The sequence below is a fragment of the Aquarana catesbeiana genome, linkage group LG10, assembly GCF_042186555.1.
Source record: "Aquarana catesbeiana isolate 2022-GZ linkage group LG10, ASM4218655v1, whole genome shotgun sequence".
NCBI classification, from domain to species: domain Eukaryota; kingdom Metazoa; phylum Chordata; class Amphibia; order Anura; family Ranidae; genus Aquarana; species Aquarana catesbeiana.
This window is the reverse complement of record NC_133333.1, coordinates 4,229,354-4,243,566: the sequence shown is the minus strand read 5'-3', so window position 1 is coordinate 4,243,566 and position 14,213 is coordinate 4,229,354. Positions and strand designations below refer to the sequence as shown.

Below are 14,213 nucleotides of genomic sequence, written 5' to 3'. Positions count from 1 at the left end.
GTGAGATGGTGATATGTCACCTCCTGACCACCTGATTTAACCTGATAATTACTGCTGTGCCCCAATCACATGTGGCTGCGGCACCACAGAACTGCGGTAGTCGTGTTCGGCAGCGGCACTGCCCGCTTTGCTTGCATGTGTACAGCTCTGGGCAGCTGTATGTAAGCGTTCAGGTCGGGGGTTTTACCGCCCCCAACCTCACATGTTATGAGCCTTTAGAAGCTGAATGCATTTCTGGCAGAATGATCATTTCTCTATACTTGCCAGGTTGTTAAAAGGGAATGGTGGGGAACCCCACATGGGTACAGACCTGGGAACTCAGCACAGGGATGGTGGGAACCCCTCATAATGGGCACAGCGGGTGTACAGACCCGGGAACTTGGCACAGGGATGGTGGGAACCCCTCATAATGGGCACAGCGGGTGTACAGACCCGGGAACTCGGCACAGGGATGGTGAGAACCCCTCATAATGGGCACAGCGGGTGTACAGACCCGGGAACTCGGCACAGGGATGGTGAGAACCCCTCATAATGGACACATCGGGTGTACAGACCCGGGAACTCGGCACAGGGATGGTGAGAACCCCTCATAATGGGCACAGCGGGTGTACAGACCCGGGAACTCAGCACAGGGATGGTGGAAACCCCTCATAATGGGCACAGCGGGTGTACAGACCCAGGAACTCAGCACAGGGATGGTGAGAACCCCTCATAATGGGCACAGCGGGTGTACAGACCCGGGAACTCAGCACAGGGATGGTGGGAACCTCTCATAATGGGCACAGCGGGTGTACAGACCCGGGAACTCAGCACAGGGATGGTGAGAACCCCTCATAATGGGCACAGCGGGTGTACAGACCCGGGAACTCAGCACAGGGATGGTGGGAACCCCTCATAATGGGCACAGCGGGTGTACAGACCTGAGAACTCAGCACAGGGATGGTGGGAACCCCTCATAATGGGCACAGCGGGTGTACAGACCCGGGAACTCAGCACAGAGGAACTGTCAGTAAAATGCTCCAGAGATTCTGTTGGGAGTTAATCTTATCAGCTTCCATCTGCCATACTTTGCATCCAGCAGCGGATACAAGTATGGAATGTGAAGCTCGGTGTTCAGGATCCAGTTTTTCCCCATTCTTCACCTTACTGACCAAGCGGCTTCACCAGACTCAGTTTATCTCTTTTTTTTTTTTTTTTTTTCTTTCAGTTTCTTTATTCTTTAACATTTTCAGGAAGTCGGTGACACCAGCAGCTCCATCAATGCTTTTGTAGGTGATTGGTAGGAATCGCAGATGATCTGACGTTGGGATGACTCTACATTAGAACACTGCGGGGCGATTCTGCATGGAATTGCAGATTTCATTGTTTTAAAAAGCCATTTTTTTTTTCTTCCTGTGGGTGGGGATTTCACTTTCTGCCCCAGAGAGGAAGTGAGTGGAAAATCTCCCCTTACCAGAACAGGTGTCCCCATGCGAAGATTTCCCCTCTGTTCCTGGTGATTTTTGAATCACATCGGAGAGAGTGGAGCGCTACAGAGGGAACACAGCAGAAATAAAAACTTACAGGGCTTCTAACCCTTCTCATCTGTGCCCAAAACTAAATGCAAAATGTATTAAAAAAAAAAATAAATTCTTATTCGCATTTTTAGCAGTGAATAGCGGGTTGTGAAGGAGCGGGCAGCCGCCAGGTCCTTAGCAACCGATGACTCATCAGCTGTCAGCAGGATTCCCCGCTAACTACTGAATGAAGATAAATAAGGGCAATGATCTGAACTCACCTGCTTCTATTCTGTAGATATTGTTCAAGTGTTTGTTAACCAGTATACCACAAACACTGCCGGCAGACCCTCTATTAGAGCAAACGAGCGTTGTAAATACCGATTTAAAACGAGCTTCAGGCCGGTCACATGACTCGCGACCGCTGTATACATCCTATATATGGCTTCTGCAGGAGGGGCCGAGATCTCTGACATCAGCCGGGCAGATCACGTGGCCACTGCTCAGCCTCTCTTTCAGTAGCCCTGGAGACCGGCTGCGAGTCATGTGACCCTTGTTTCCTTTTTTTTTTTTATAAAAGACTAATGCAGTGTGCTATACCAGGATAAAATAGAGGGGCCGGAAGGGACCATTTCGAATTTTTTATTTTACTAATAGTGGCGGGAGGGGGGGGGGCTGATTACACAGCACAAGCACTGTGCTGTTTAACTAGTTGTTTTCTGCCCCGCCATCACATAATGGCGGGGTGGTGTGGCTCTTGTTCTGGGACGCCGTCTCGCGCGCCCATTGTGGCCGCTCTGTGTTGCTAGGACATGGTGCGACCCCGATCTCTGTAAAGAGCTGCGTCTGCAGCTCCTTAACCATGTGATCGGCTGTGTCCAATCACAGCTGGTCACATGTAAACATGGAGATGCCGGTAATCGGCGCTCCTCGCCTCACACTGACAGTGTGTGTGGCGAGGAGAGTTGATCAGCGGCATTCCCTCACAGGAGACATCTACACGTGTAATCAGTGCCCTGATTACAATAGCGACACCAGTGCCACAAATCAGTGCCAGCGATCAGTGCCCACCACTGCCCACAAGTGCCACCAAACAGTGCCCATTAGTGATACCAGTCCGTGCTGGCTATCTGTCCCGCCTATCAGTGCTGCCCATCACTGCTGTCCAGTGCCACCCAACAATGCCCATCAGTGCCCATAAGTACTGCCTATCCGTGCCGCCCATCAGTGCCACCTAACAGTGCCCAAAAGTGCGGCATATTAGTGCCTCCTCATCAGTGCCACGTAATCAGTGAAGGAAAAAAATTACTTGATTACAAAATTTACTGACAAACTAAGTAGTACATTTTTTTTCACCTTTTTTTTTTGGCCTTTTTAATTAATTAATTTATTTTTTGTAAAAAACCCAGCAGTGATTAAATACCACCAAAAAAATCTCTATTTGTGTGAAGAAAATGATACAAATTTAATCTGGGTACAGTGTAGCTTGACCGTGCAATTGTCATTCAAAGTGCGACAGCGCCGAAAGCTGAAAAATGCGAAGCAACGCGTCACGTTTTTAGCATGGTAAGCCAGTGACTCGATTGGCCTGCCTGTCACGTGGAAAAAAAAAAAAAACGCGCCAAAGGAGCTCATGTACCAAATTTTGGCACCGAGCCAAGCGCGTTTTATGACACCCATGCCACAATTGCACCGCGTTTGGGGCTCTGCACTGCAAGCGCATTGGGCGCGCGTGTTTGCTGCGTTTCAAGTCATGCGCAATTCGGCACCGTGTTTTTTTCAGAACGCACAACTGTGAATGCAGCCTAAATCGCCTCTTGTAGTAGTTCGTGTGTGAGGTACGTAATATATATTCTGTACACAGTAAAACCTTGGTTTGAGAGTAACACGGTTTGAGAGCGTTTTGCAAGACGAGCAACATTTTTAAATAAATTTTGTCTTGATATACAAGTAGCGTCACAACTGAGTATAAAAGAGAAGAGAGGCGCCTCTAAGTGTAGCAATATTGTTACATTTAACAAAGGTAAAACAATTAGCAACATATTGCTACACTTAGAGTCTCCTCTCTTCTCTATTATACTCTGGAGCTCCTGCTGGATTTTTCTTCTAATCCCCTTGTGGAGGATTCCATTTAAAGATGGACATTTTATGGTTACGCAACCAATCACATCGCTATAATCTTTTTATATGGACTATAAACTGAGGGATTTATAAATAAATGGATGTGCAACAAATCATCTGAGTTTCCATTATTTCTTATGGGGAAATTCGCTTTGATATACAAGTGTCTTGGATTACAAGTATGTTTCCGGAACAAATTATTCTCGCAATCCAAGGTTTTACTGTACTTGTTTCTTCCGGATTAGTTATTTCCTTTGCTCTCCTCAACTCAGCAGGGGACTGGGTGTCGGTGACAATTGCGCACTCTTTGATCGCACGCCGCACATAATACGGCGCACCGCCTTTTTCTTTTTTTTTTTTTTGTCCTTGCTGTCATGGATAGGACTTATCATTGTAAACTTTCCTGCATGCAAACACAAAGTGACTTTTATTGAATGAGTTTCTTCCTTGGCAACTCCCTCCACCCCCTGCAAACGGACATTTGTGTGCTGCTGATTGTTGTGTTTACCAGCTATAGAGGCTTCTATGTTAATAAGCTTAACGATGGGCAGCGAGGCCCCAGCCACAGGATTACAGCACGTCTCCGCCTGGCCGGCCTCCCCCTACCTGGTAACCAGAACAAAAGTCCTGTAATTGGGAGGCGGGGATCTCGCTCACCTGGGGAGGAAAAAAAAAAAAAAAGCGACTCGGCCAGCTTTCCAGAATCCTTCGATCAGCGAGGAGCCGCCTTGGGAGATCTCCGTTAGACAGGTGAGCTTTACACTGCTGCTCAAATAGCAGCCAGCCCCTGCAAAACATCCCAGCCATGTGAGCAGGGCTGCAGCTTTATTCACACCTTGTTGCGGCTGCAGAGGAACTACAATTCCCAGCCTGGGCACTGAGCCAGACGGCATGCTGGGACTTGTAGTTCTTCAAGAGGAATGAAAAAGGGGGGGGGGAATAGGGTCATATCGGGCGGCGATTTACTTGCAGTAAACCTCTTCTTCCTTTTTTTTTTTTTTTTTTTTTTTAAGTTATAGCATTTCTGGTAAAGGAATTCCGTTATTTTCTATGAAATCTCAAGGCAGGCCATACATCATACAATTTTTTTTTTTTTTTTTTTTACATTTACCAAAACCATATAATAGAAGGTCACATCTAAACACTTTCGATTTGTATGCAATTGGGCAGTGCATACCCTTACACTACATAGCTGAAGGTAAATCTAAAGGAAATTGAATAAGAAAATTGTATAATGTATGTATGGCCAGCCTTAGGCAGGCCATACACGGGTCGACATTTCGTTTTGTATTTCGCACCATTAGTGGGGCCACAGCGACAGCCGATTTTCGGGCGGCAATCAAATTTGAGTAATCGGACATGGACATTTTTTGAAAAAAGAACGATTTTATAATCAATGATGGGAGACTCGTGCGAGAAATGTAATCGAAAAAGAAATGTGCAAGAAAAGAAAATTCCTGGAAAGAAAAGAAGATTCCCGGCCACGAAAATTCTTTTCTGTAGCAACATGGAGGTGAGATTGAAAAGCTCGGTTGGCCGAATTTCGAAATCCATGGTGGCGCCATCGGATCACACAACGCACAAATTTTCTGATTTTCAAAAGAAAATTCTTTCGAAAATTCGACCGTGTGCTCGCTAATTTTACGGCTCCGTAATTTGGAGCCACATTTCATGTCTGCGTCCGGCTCGCCCCAGCAACATTCGTTCAGCGTTAACCTCCATGGCTTGGCTACAAATGATTGAAGGGAGGGGGGAGCTAGAGCTGGGCGATTTTCTAAAAAAAAAAAAAATCTGCGATTTAAAAAAAAAAAAAAACCAGATTCACGATTCAAATCGAGTTTTTTTTTTTTTTTTTTTGGACACCGCGCTGGTCCTGAGGCGGAGGCCGCGGCTTCGGCCTAGTCTGCGGCGTCCGGCCTTATTTTTTAAATAACAAACATGCCTATACTTACCTGTTCTGTAAGTGTTTTGCACAGAGCGGACCTGATCTTCTTTTTCTGGCGTCCCCCAGCGGTGCTCCAGGCCCCTCCCTCATCGGGTGCCCCCCCACGGAAAGCCGCTTTTTCCTGGGGACACCCATGTGGGCTCGCTCTTGAGTCCCGCTGCTGCGTCCATTGGCACAGACAATGGGACTCGGCCCCGCCCCCATGTCAAAAAAAAAAAAAAGGGGGGGGGTGAAGCACAGAAGGTTTTTCACCTTAAAGGGGTTGTAACCCCTCGAGGTTTGCATTCTATGCATTAAGGTGAAAAACCTTCTGTGATGCAGCACCCCCCACCCCAGACCACCCTTCTACCTACCTGAACCCGGTCTTTCCAGCAACGGGGGTGAGCACATGCGCTCTAGTCGGTGTCTCTGGTCCTAATTGAACAGATTGATAGCAGCGCAGCCATTGGCTCTAGCTGCTGTCGATCAAATCCAATGATACGGGAGACAGGGGGCGGGACTGAGTCCTGCTGTCTGTGCCAATGGACGAGCAGCAGGACACGGGAGTGCCCCCGAGGGAGAGCGGCTCTCCAATGGGGCATTCGAGAAGAGGAGGAGCCAGGAGCGCTGCTGAGGTACCTCAGAAGAGGAGGAGCCAGGAGCACCGCTGAGGTACCCCAGAAGAGGAGGAGCCAGGAGCGTCGCCGAGGGACCCCAGAAGAGGAGGAGCCAGGAGCACCGCCGAGGGACCCCAGAAGAGGAGGAGCCAGGAGCACCGCTGAGGGACCCCAGAAGAGGAGGAGCCAGGAGCGTCGCCGAGGGACCCCAGAAGAGGAGGAGCCAGGAGCACCGCCGAGGGACCCCAAAAGAGGAGGAGCCAGGAGCGCCGCGTAGGGACCCCAAAAGAGGAGGAGCCAGGAGCGCCGCGTAGGGACCCCAGAAGAGGAGGAGCCAGGAGCGCTGCCGAGGGACCCCAGAAGAGGAGGAGCCAGGAGCGCTGCCGAGGGACCCCAGAAGAGGAGGAGGCAGTAGCACCGCCGAGGGACCCCAGATTAGGAGGAGCCAGGAGCGCCGCCGAGGGACCCCAGAAGAGGAGGAGCCAGGAGCGCCGCTGAGGGACCCCAGAAGAGGAGGAGCCAGGAGCGCCGCTGAGGGACCCCAGAAGAGGAGGATCAGGGGCCACTGCACAGAGGAGGTAAGTATGACATGTTTGGTTTTTTTTTGTTGTTTAAACCGAACCTTTACATATCCTTTATGGATAGAATGCAAAACCTTGAGGCTTTAGAACAACTTTAAAGAAAAGGGGGAAACAAAAAAATGGCGCAATACTCAATGGACCACTTGGTCTGTCCCTGTCTCCTGCGTTGTCACACGGGCTTCCAACAGAGACTACAAGTGGCTGCGCCAGCACACATCTCACAGACATAGCAAACTGTTGTCACCATTAGGAAACCCGCCCTGAGAACGGCCATACTAGAGAGTGCATGTATACACGAAGTGGCTGCAAATAGGCTGCAGGAGACCAGTAGCACTGAGATGCATTAAACAATGGAAAATAAAGGATACTAAATCTAATTTGGGTTTATATCTTATGAATGAGGCAAACTGCAGTGACAGTCACCTCCTCTGGCTTTAGTCAGTTTGCATTCACATACAGCCCGGGGGCAGTGCAGGGAAGAGAGGATGGGGAGCACAGGGAGGACATGACCAGAGATTGTGCCGTACATTCATTCCCTGCCAGGGCAAATAGTAACCACCAGGTAGATGGGAGAGGATAAGCCTGCTTTGATCAGATTAATTCCACTTTGTTTGCAAACACAAGTAACTGTCTGGAGACCATTGTGCACTTATGGCGATGTCGCTCCATTAGCGAGCGCTCCTACCCAGAATGCACTTCAGATTACAGGGACTTCTAAATAAAGAAGAATCTAAATGGATTTATGTAACCAGATCATTGGCTGATGTCCCTCTCCCAGCAGGTCTCCGACCGAGGTCCCTCTCCCGGCAGATCACTGTCCGAGGTCCCTCTTCTGGCAGGTCTCAGACCGAGGTCCCTCTCCCGGCAGATCACTGACCGAGGTCCCTCTCCCGGCAGATCACTGTCCGAGGTCCCTCTCCCGGCAGATCACTGTCCGAGGTCCCTCTTCTGGCAGGTCTCCGACCGAGGTCCCTCTCCCGGCAGATCACTGACCGAGGTCCCTCTCCCGGCAGATCACTGTCCGAGGTCCCTCTCCCGGCAGTTCACTGTCCGAGGTCCCTCTCCCGGCAGATCACTGTCTGAGGTCCCTCTCCCGGCAGGTCTCCGACCGAGGTCCCTCTCCCGGCAGATTACTGACCGAGGTCCCTCTCCCGGCAGATTACTGACCGAGGTCCCTCTCCCGGCAGATTACTGACCGAGGTCCCTCTCCCGGCAGATTACTGACCGAGGTCCCTCTCCCGGCAGATTACTGACCGAGGTCCCTCTCCCGGCAGATCACTGTCCGAGGTCCCTCTCCCGGCAGATCACTGTCCGAGGTCCCTCTCCCGGCAGGTCTCCGACCGAGGTCCCTCTCCCGGCAGGTCTCCGACTGAGGTCCCTCTCCCGGCAGGTCTCCGACCGAGGTCCCTCTCCCGGCAGGTCTCCGACCGAGGTCCCTCTCCCGGCAGGTCTCCGACCGAGGTCCCTCTCCCGGCAGATTACTGACCGAGGTCCCTCTCCCGGCAGATTACTGACCGAGGTCCCTCTCCCGGCAGATTACTGACCGAGGTCCCTCTCTCGGCAGATTACTGACCGAGGTCCCTCTCCTGGCAGATCACTGTCCAAGGTCCCTCTCCCGGCAGGTCACTGTCCGAGGTCCCTCTCCCGGCAGGTCTCTGACCGAGGTCCCTCTCCCGGCAAATCACTGACCGAGGTCCCTCTCCCGGCAGGTCTCTGACCGAGGTCCCTCTCCCGGCAGATCACTGTCCGAGGTCCCTCTCCCGGCAGATCACTGTCCGAGGTCCCTCTCCCGGCTGGTCTGTGACCGAGGTCCCTCTCCCGGCAGATCACTGTCCGAGGTCCCTCTCCCGGCAGATCACTGTCTGAGGTCCCTCTCCCGGCAGGTCTCCGACCGAGGTCCCTCTCCCGGCAGGTCTCCGACCTAGGTCCCTCTCCGGCAGATTACTGACCGAGGTCCCTCTCCCGGCAGATCACTGTCCAAGGTCCCTCTCCAGGCAGGTCACTGACCGAGGTCCCTCTCCCGGCAGATCACTGTCCAAGGTCCCTCTCCCGGCAGGTCTCTGACGAGGTCCCTCTCCCGGCAGGTCACTGACTGAGGTCCCTCTCCCGGCAGATCACTGTCCAAGGTCCCTCTCCCGGCAGGTCACTGACCGAGGTCCCTCTCCCGGCAGATCACTGTCCAAGGTCCCTCTCCAGGCAGGTCACTGACCGAGGTCCCTCTCCCGGCAGATCACTGTCCGAGGTCCCTCTCCCGGCAGATCACTGTCCGAGGTCCCTCTCCCGGCAGGTCTCCGACCGAGGTCCCTCTCCCGGCAGATCACTGTCCGAGGTCCCTCTCCCGGCAGGTCTCCGACCGAGGTCCCTCTCCCGGCAGGTCTCTGATGAGGTCCCTCTCCCGGCAGATCTCTGACCGAGGTCCCTCTCCAAGTAGGTCACTGACTGAGGTCCCTCTCCCAGCAGATCACTGTCCGAGGTCCCTCTCCTGGCAGGTCTCTGACCGAGGTCCCTCTCCCGGCAGGTCTCTGACCGAGGTCCCTCTCCCGGCAGGTCTCTGACCGAGGTCCCTCTCCCGGCAGGTCTCTGACCGAGGTCCCTCTCCCGGCAGGTCTCTGACCGAGGTCCCTCTCCCGGCAGGTCACTGACCGAGGTCCCTCTCCCGGCAGGTCACTGACCGAGGTCCCTCTCCCGGCAGGTCTCTGATCGAGGTCCCTCTCCCGGCAGGTCTCTGACCGAGGTCCCTCTTCAGGCAGGTCTCTTTCCCGGCTGGACTCTGACCGAGGTCCCTCTCCCGGCTGGACTCTGACCGAGGTCCCTCTCCCGGCTGGTCTGTGACGGAGGTCCCTCTCCCGGCAGGTCTGTGACGGAGGTCCCTCTCCCGGCTGGTCTGTGACCGAGGTCCCTCTCCCGGCTGGTCTGTGACCGAGGTCCCTCTCCCGGCTGGTCTCTGACCGAGGTCCCTCTCCCGGCTGGTCTGTGACCGAGGTCCCTCTCCCGGCAGGTCTCTGACCGAGGTCCCTCTCCCGGCAGATCCCTGACAGGACCACTCCCAGTGATATTAGTCCGGGGCAATCGGGACGTTATCTGTAAGGGGAAATTTATTTGAATTTTTGAAAGCTACTATGGAAGGGGAATTGGCCCTCTATAGTGAGTGCAGCCGGTCCTTATGGTGGTCTTTGGTTGTATGGAAGACTAACCATTACAATGATATATTCCCCCAAAAACTCACCCGGATGCACCGCATGGATGTCATATTGGGAAGTGTCCGTGCAGCCGCTGCATCCCAATAGTAACAATGGGACTGTGTGCATGGGAATGCATAGAACCGCAGAACACGCCCCTCACACGTGGTACGCATGTTATCCACATTACATTGTTCTGCTATTTATCATCCAATAATTTGTTTTACTTCTCATTAGCAGTACGAGCGCAAAAATGGAGCGCAGGGATCTGGAGCAATAAAACACGTTATAATGCTGACATTCGTGTGTGCGCTTTTCATGCATTTTTGGTGCGTTTTTGCAGCCCATTTTTTTGTGTATTTTCAAGCACGTTTTTGATGTGCTTTTTTTTCGTTTTTTTCTGTTTTTTATGTAGGACGTATGTGCATTTTTAATGAGCCTCCATTGAAGATTTTTGGACCCAAAAACGCATCGTCCTGTGTGGAAAAAAATAAAATAAAAATTCCCATCACCTCTCCCCAAAAAAAAGCCCCCTCAGTAAACTGCATAGATGTGAAACAGAGCCCATAGGAAGCCGCGTCAAATCGCTATTCGTGCGCTTCTGAAAACACGCTAAGAAACGCACAGGTGTGACAGACAAAGCAAGAGACACCATGGCAGCCGGTGACAACTCTCCGTCGTCCTCATCGGTCTCTGTACAGAGCACAATGGCTCTAACAAACTGCGGGTGCAAGGCTTAGAGCGTCTTCGTCTTTTTTTAATAAAGTTTTTTTATTGGGCAAGAGCTGCACACTTTCCTTCCCCTCCCCCCCTTTTCTTGTACAAGTTTTGCTGCTGCTGATGAGGAAGCTGTGAGCGTTTGGGCAGAATGGCAATCTTATATCGCCATTGGTGTCCTCATTGGGGAGATTTCCTCTCACTTCCTGTCCCATATCCAAAACAGGAAGTGAGAAGAAATCCCTTCAAAGTAAGGAAATCCCTGGTTGTCACCAGAACTAGTGTCCCCATTGAGGTGATTTCCCTTCACTTCCTGTCCCTTAGACATAAAAAAAAGTGAGGGGGGAAATTGCTCCAAAGTAATGGGAATCCCTGGCTGTCGCCAGAATGAGTGTCCCCATTGGGGAGATTTCCCTTCACTTCCTGTCCCATATTCAAAACAGGAAGTGAGAAGAAATCCCTTCAAAGTAAGGAAATTGCTGGTTGTCACCAGAACTAGTGTCCCCATTGGGGTGATTTCCCTTCACTTCCTGCCCCTTAAACATAAAAAAAGTGAGGGGAAATTGCTCCAAAGTGATAGGAATCCCTGGCTTTCACCAGAACAAGTTTCCCCATTGGGGAGATTTTCCTTCACTTCCTGCCCCATAGCCAAAACAGGAAGTGAGAAATAATCCCTGGTTGTCATCAAAACTAATGCCCCCCCATTGGGGTGATTTCCCTTCACTTCCTGTCCATTAGACATAAACAAAGTGAGGGGAAATTGCTGCAAAGTGATGGGAATCCCTGGTTGTCACCAGAACCAGTGTCCTCATTGGGGAGATTTCCCTTCACTTCCTGTCCCATATTAGAAACAGGAAATGAAAAGAAATCCCTTCAAAGTTAGGAAATCCCTGGGTGTCACCAGAACGAGTGTCCCCATTGGGGAGATTTTCCTTCACTTCCTGCCCCATAGCCAAAACAGGAAGTGAGAAGAAATCCCTGGTTGTCATCAGAACTAGTGTCCCCATTAGAGGATTCCCCCTCTATTCCTGTTCTGGTGACAACCCCAAATTTCAGATTTTTCTTTGACTTTTGGGGATAATAGTCACCAGGGCAAATAGAGAGGGTGGATCTCCGTAATGGGGAGCACAGACCGCAATTAAAAACCTGGTGGGGGGTCTAATCCTTCTCCCCTCCACCCAACAGGCTTCAGGCTCCGTTCACATTAGAGAGTCTCCAATGCGACTTCGGAGTGCGGCTTTCATGCGACTTTTAGCGCGATTTTTTAGATCTGACTTTACATTCCATGGATGAAAGTCGCAGGAAAAGTAATGCCACTTTTCACAAGTCGCTCCAATTTGAACCGGCGCCATTGAAAAGAACCGGCCTGTCCAAAGTCACCTGACAAATCGCACACATGTGGGTGGAGCCTTGGTTACACTTTAAGAAAACACAATGGGCTATTATGGGCCTGATGTAGCGCAGATATACTTATTATATATATATATATATTTTTTTTTTTTTTTTGGGGGGGGGTATAAATCCACACGCCAGGGGAGGGCCATGGGGGAGGGGTAGTACAGGTGCTCCATGCATCCCATTCACATCTACACATGGTCACAACCTCTTCCCCCAATGTGACACCCAGAGCTCTGGATCCTGAGAGGATCCCCCACCGCCGGACATCCAACAGGAAGTGTCCACATCAAGCAGGCAGTGGCAGGGACACCTGAAGAAGGACCCCTCCAGGAAGTCTCAGCATTATGTGGTCGCAGTGTCAGGTCAGAAAAAATGGCGCCTGGACAGGTTTATTATTCAAGATACGGCGATCAGTTTATCCCAATCCTGAGGGGGTGGGGGGTAAAACCTTGTGGTTGAGCTGTGTTTTTATTGCCCCTAAACTGCTCCCCCTACAGGAGCGGTTGGGGGGGGGGGTTTTACTCGTGTTGCGGCCGCGGCAGGAATCGCACCCCCCAGTCGCACTCACAGCCGAACGTAATCCATTCAGGTGAACAAGGCCCCCATCCGTGGTTCTGCAGAATTTAGGAGGTCAAAACAGGCAATAGAACACGCCCCCCACCGCCTGTCAAATGCTCTCTGAAAAGCAATCCTAACGTGGATCACTCTTCAGACACTGAGCGGTGCGTTTTTTAACGTGTGTCTTCAGGAGTGTTACCATCGAACTCTATGGAGCGGGCGTCAAAAGATGCGGCATGCAGGACTCCGTGACGCGCCCCCCCCCTTAAAACGCACAGGTGTGAATGGGGCCCCCGACACGGAGAGGAGAGTTTACCTATCGATGGGAAATCCGCATGTCCTATCAGAAGAGATCGATCGGAAAAGAAATCGAATCCGCGAATGGCCGCCATTCCCCTTTGAGTAGCATTCATAGGGTCAGTTTTTCCCATACAGGCCGCCTCTGGTAGGGAGCGCTCTGCATTTCAGTGCATCGCACTTCTTTTTTTTAAAACTTTATTCGTACTGCCATGTACTGACAGTCGCTGTTTTGTTGCGGTGACATGCGGGGTGGAAAGATTCCGATATCCTACAGTGGCCCCTCTCAGTATGGGGGAGGGGAGGGGGTATCAGAATCTCCAAGCAATGTACACAGTGGAGGTGTGAGGTCACCATGGTAACGTGTACAGAACCTGTTTGCTGTAGATAAGTATCACCTGTGCGGTGTGTATGGGTGACATGGTGACCGGTACACACCGCCGTTGTCATGGGAACCGACAGCAGAAAGAGACCTCACACTGCACCAGGCTCTTTGCTGTCTCTTATTTCCATTATTGTTTCCTCAGGAGGAAGTCACAGGTCCTTGAATAATTACCCCCCACCGGGGCACTTCTGATGTGGGGGGGGGGGGGCTAAACTCACACAGCAGACCTGATTATAACCACTTCCAAACACTTTTTTTTTGCTGGAAAAGACTGGAAACTCCCCCTGAAAAGTATACATTTTTCCAACAGCAGAGACCCCGGAGAATAAAACGGTGCAATTTTTTTTTTTTAACGTTGCTCGATATTTGTGCAGCTATTTTGTTAAACACCTATTTTCAGGAAAGAGCACACTAAAATAAAATTTTAGTGCAAACAATCAAAATAAAATACTGATTTTTTTTTTGTACAATTTAAAAAAAAGATGAGGTCGCGTCAAGTAAATAGATACCAAACATGTCAAGCCTTAAAAATTGCGCACGCCTCTGTGGAATCGCAAAAACAATTACATTACCCAGACTTCTCCATAGGTGGCGCTTTAAAAAGCCTTTACAGGTTATCAGTTCAGAGGTCACCAGAATTATCGCTCTCGCTCCCGACGTTCGCGGCGATACCTTGCACATGCCGCGCAGGTGATGTTCACATACAAGTGCCTGCCCTACACCGCGATTTTATGTGTACGAGGGGGTGACTTTAAAAAAAAAAAGTATTATTAATTTATATAATCATTATTATTATTTTTTTTTTACATTTTAATTTTTTTTTACTTTATCGATCTCATTGAGGGCGCCAAACAAACTCCCTATGTGATAGCATGGGAAGGTGACAGGTTCTCTTTATGGACACATTGGGGAGATCTAATAGACCCCCCGATGTCTCCCC

The 14,213-nt window shown here is 50.8% G+C and overlaps 1 protein-coding gene across 1 annotated transcript in view; it reads left to right on the top strand.

The window, feature by feature from the left end:
- Positions 1–4,169: 4,169 nt before the first annotated feature.
- Positions 4,170–14,213, top strand: part of CROCC (ciliary rootlet coiled-coil, rootletin) — a 62,888-nt gene continuing 52,844 nt past the window's right edge. The window contains exon 1 of the mRNA XM_073601507.1: positions 4,170–4,367. The gene's annotated coding sequence lies outside the window, so the exon portion shown is untranslated. The remainder of the gene's footprint in view (positions 4,368–14,213) is intronic.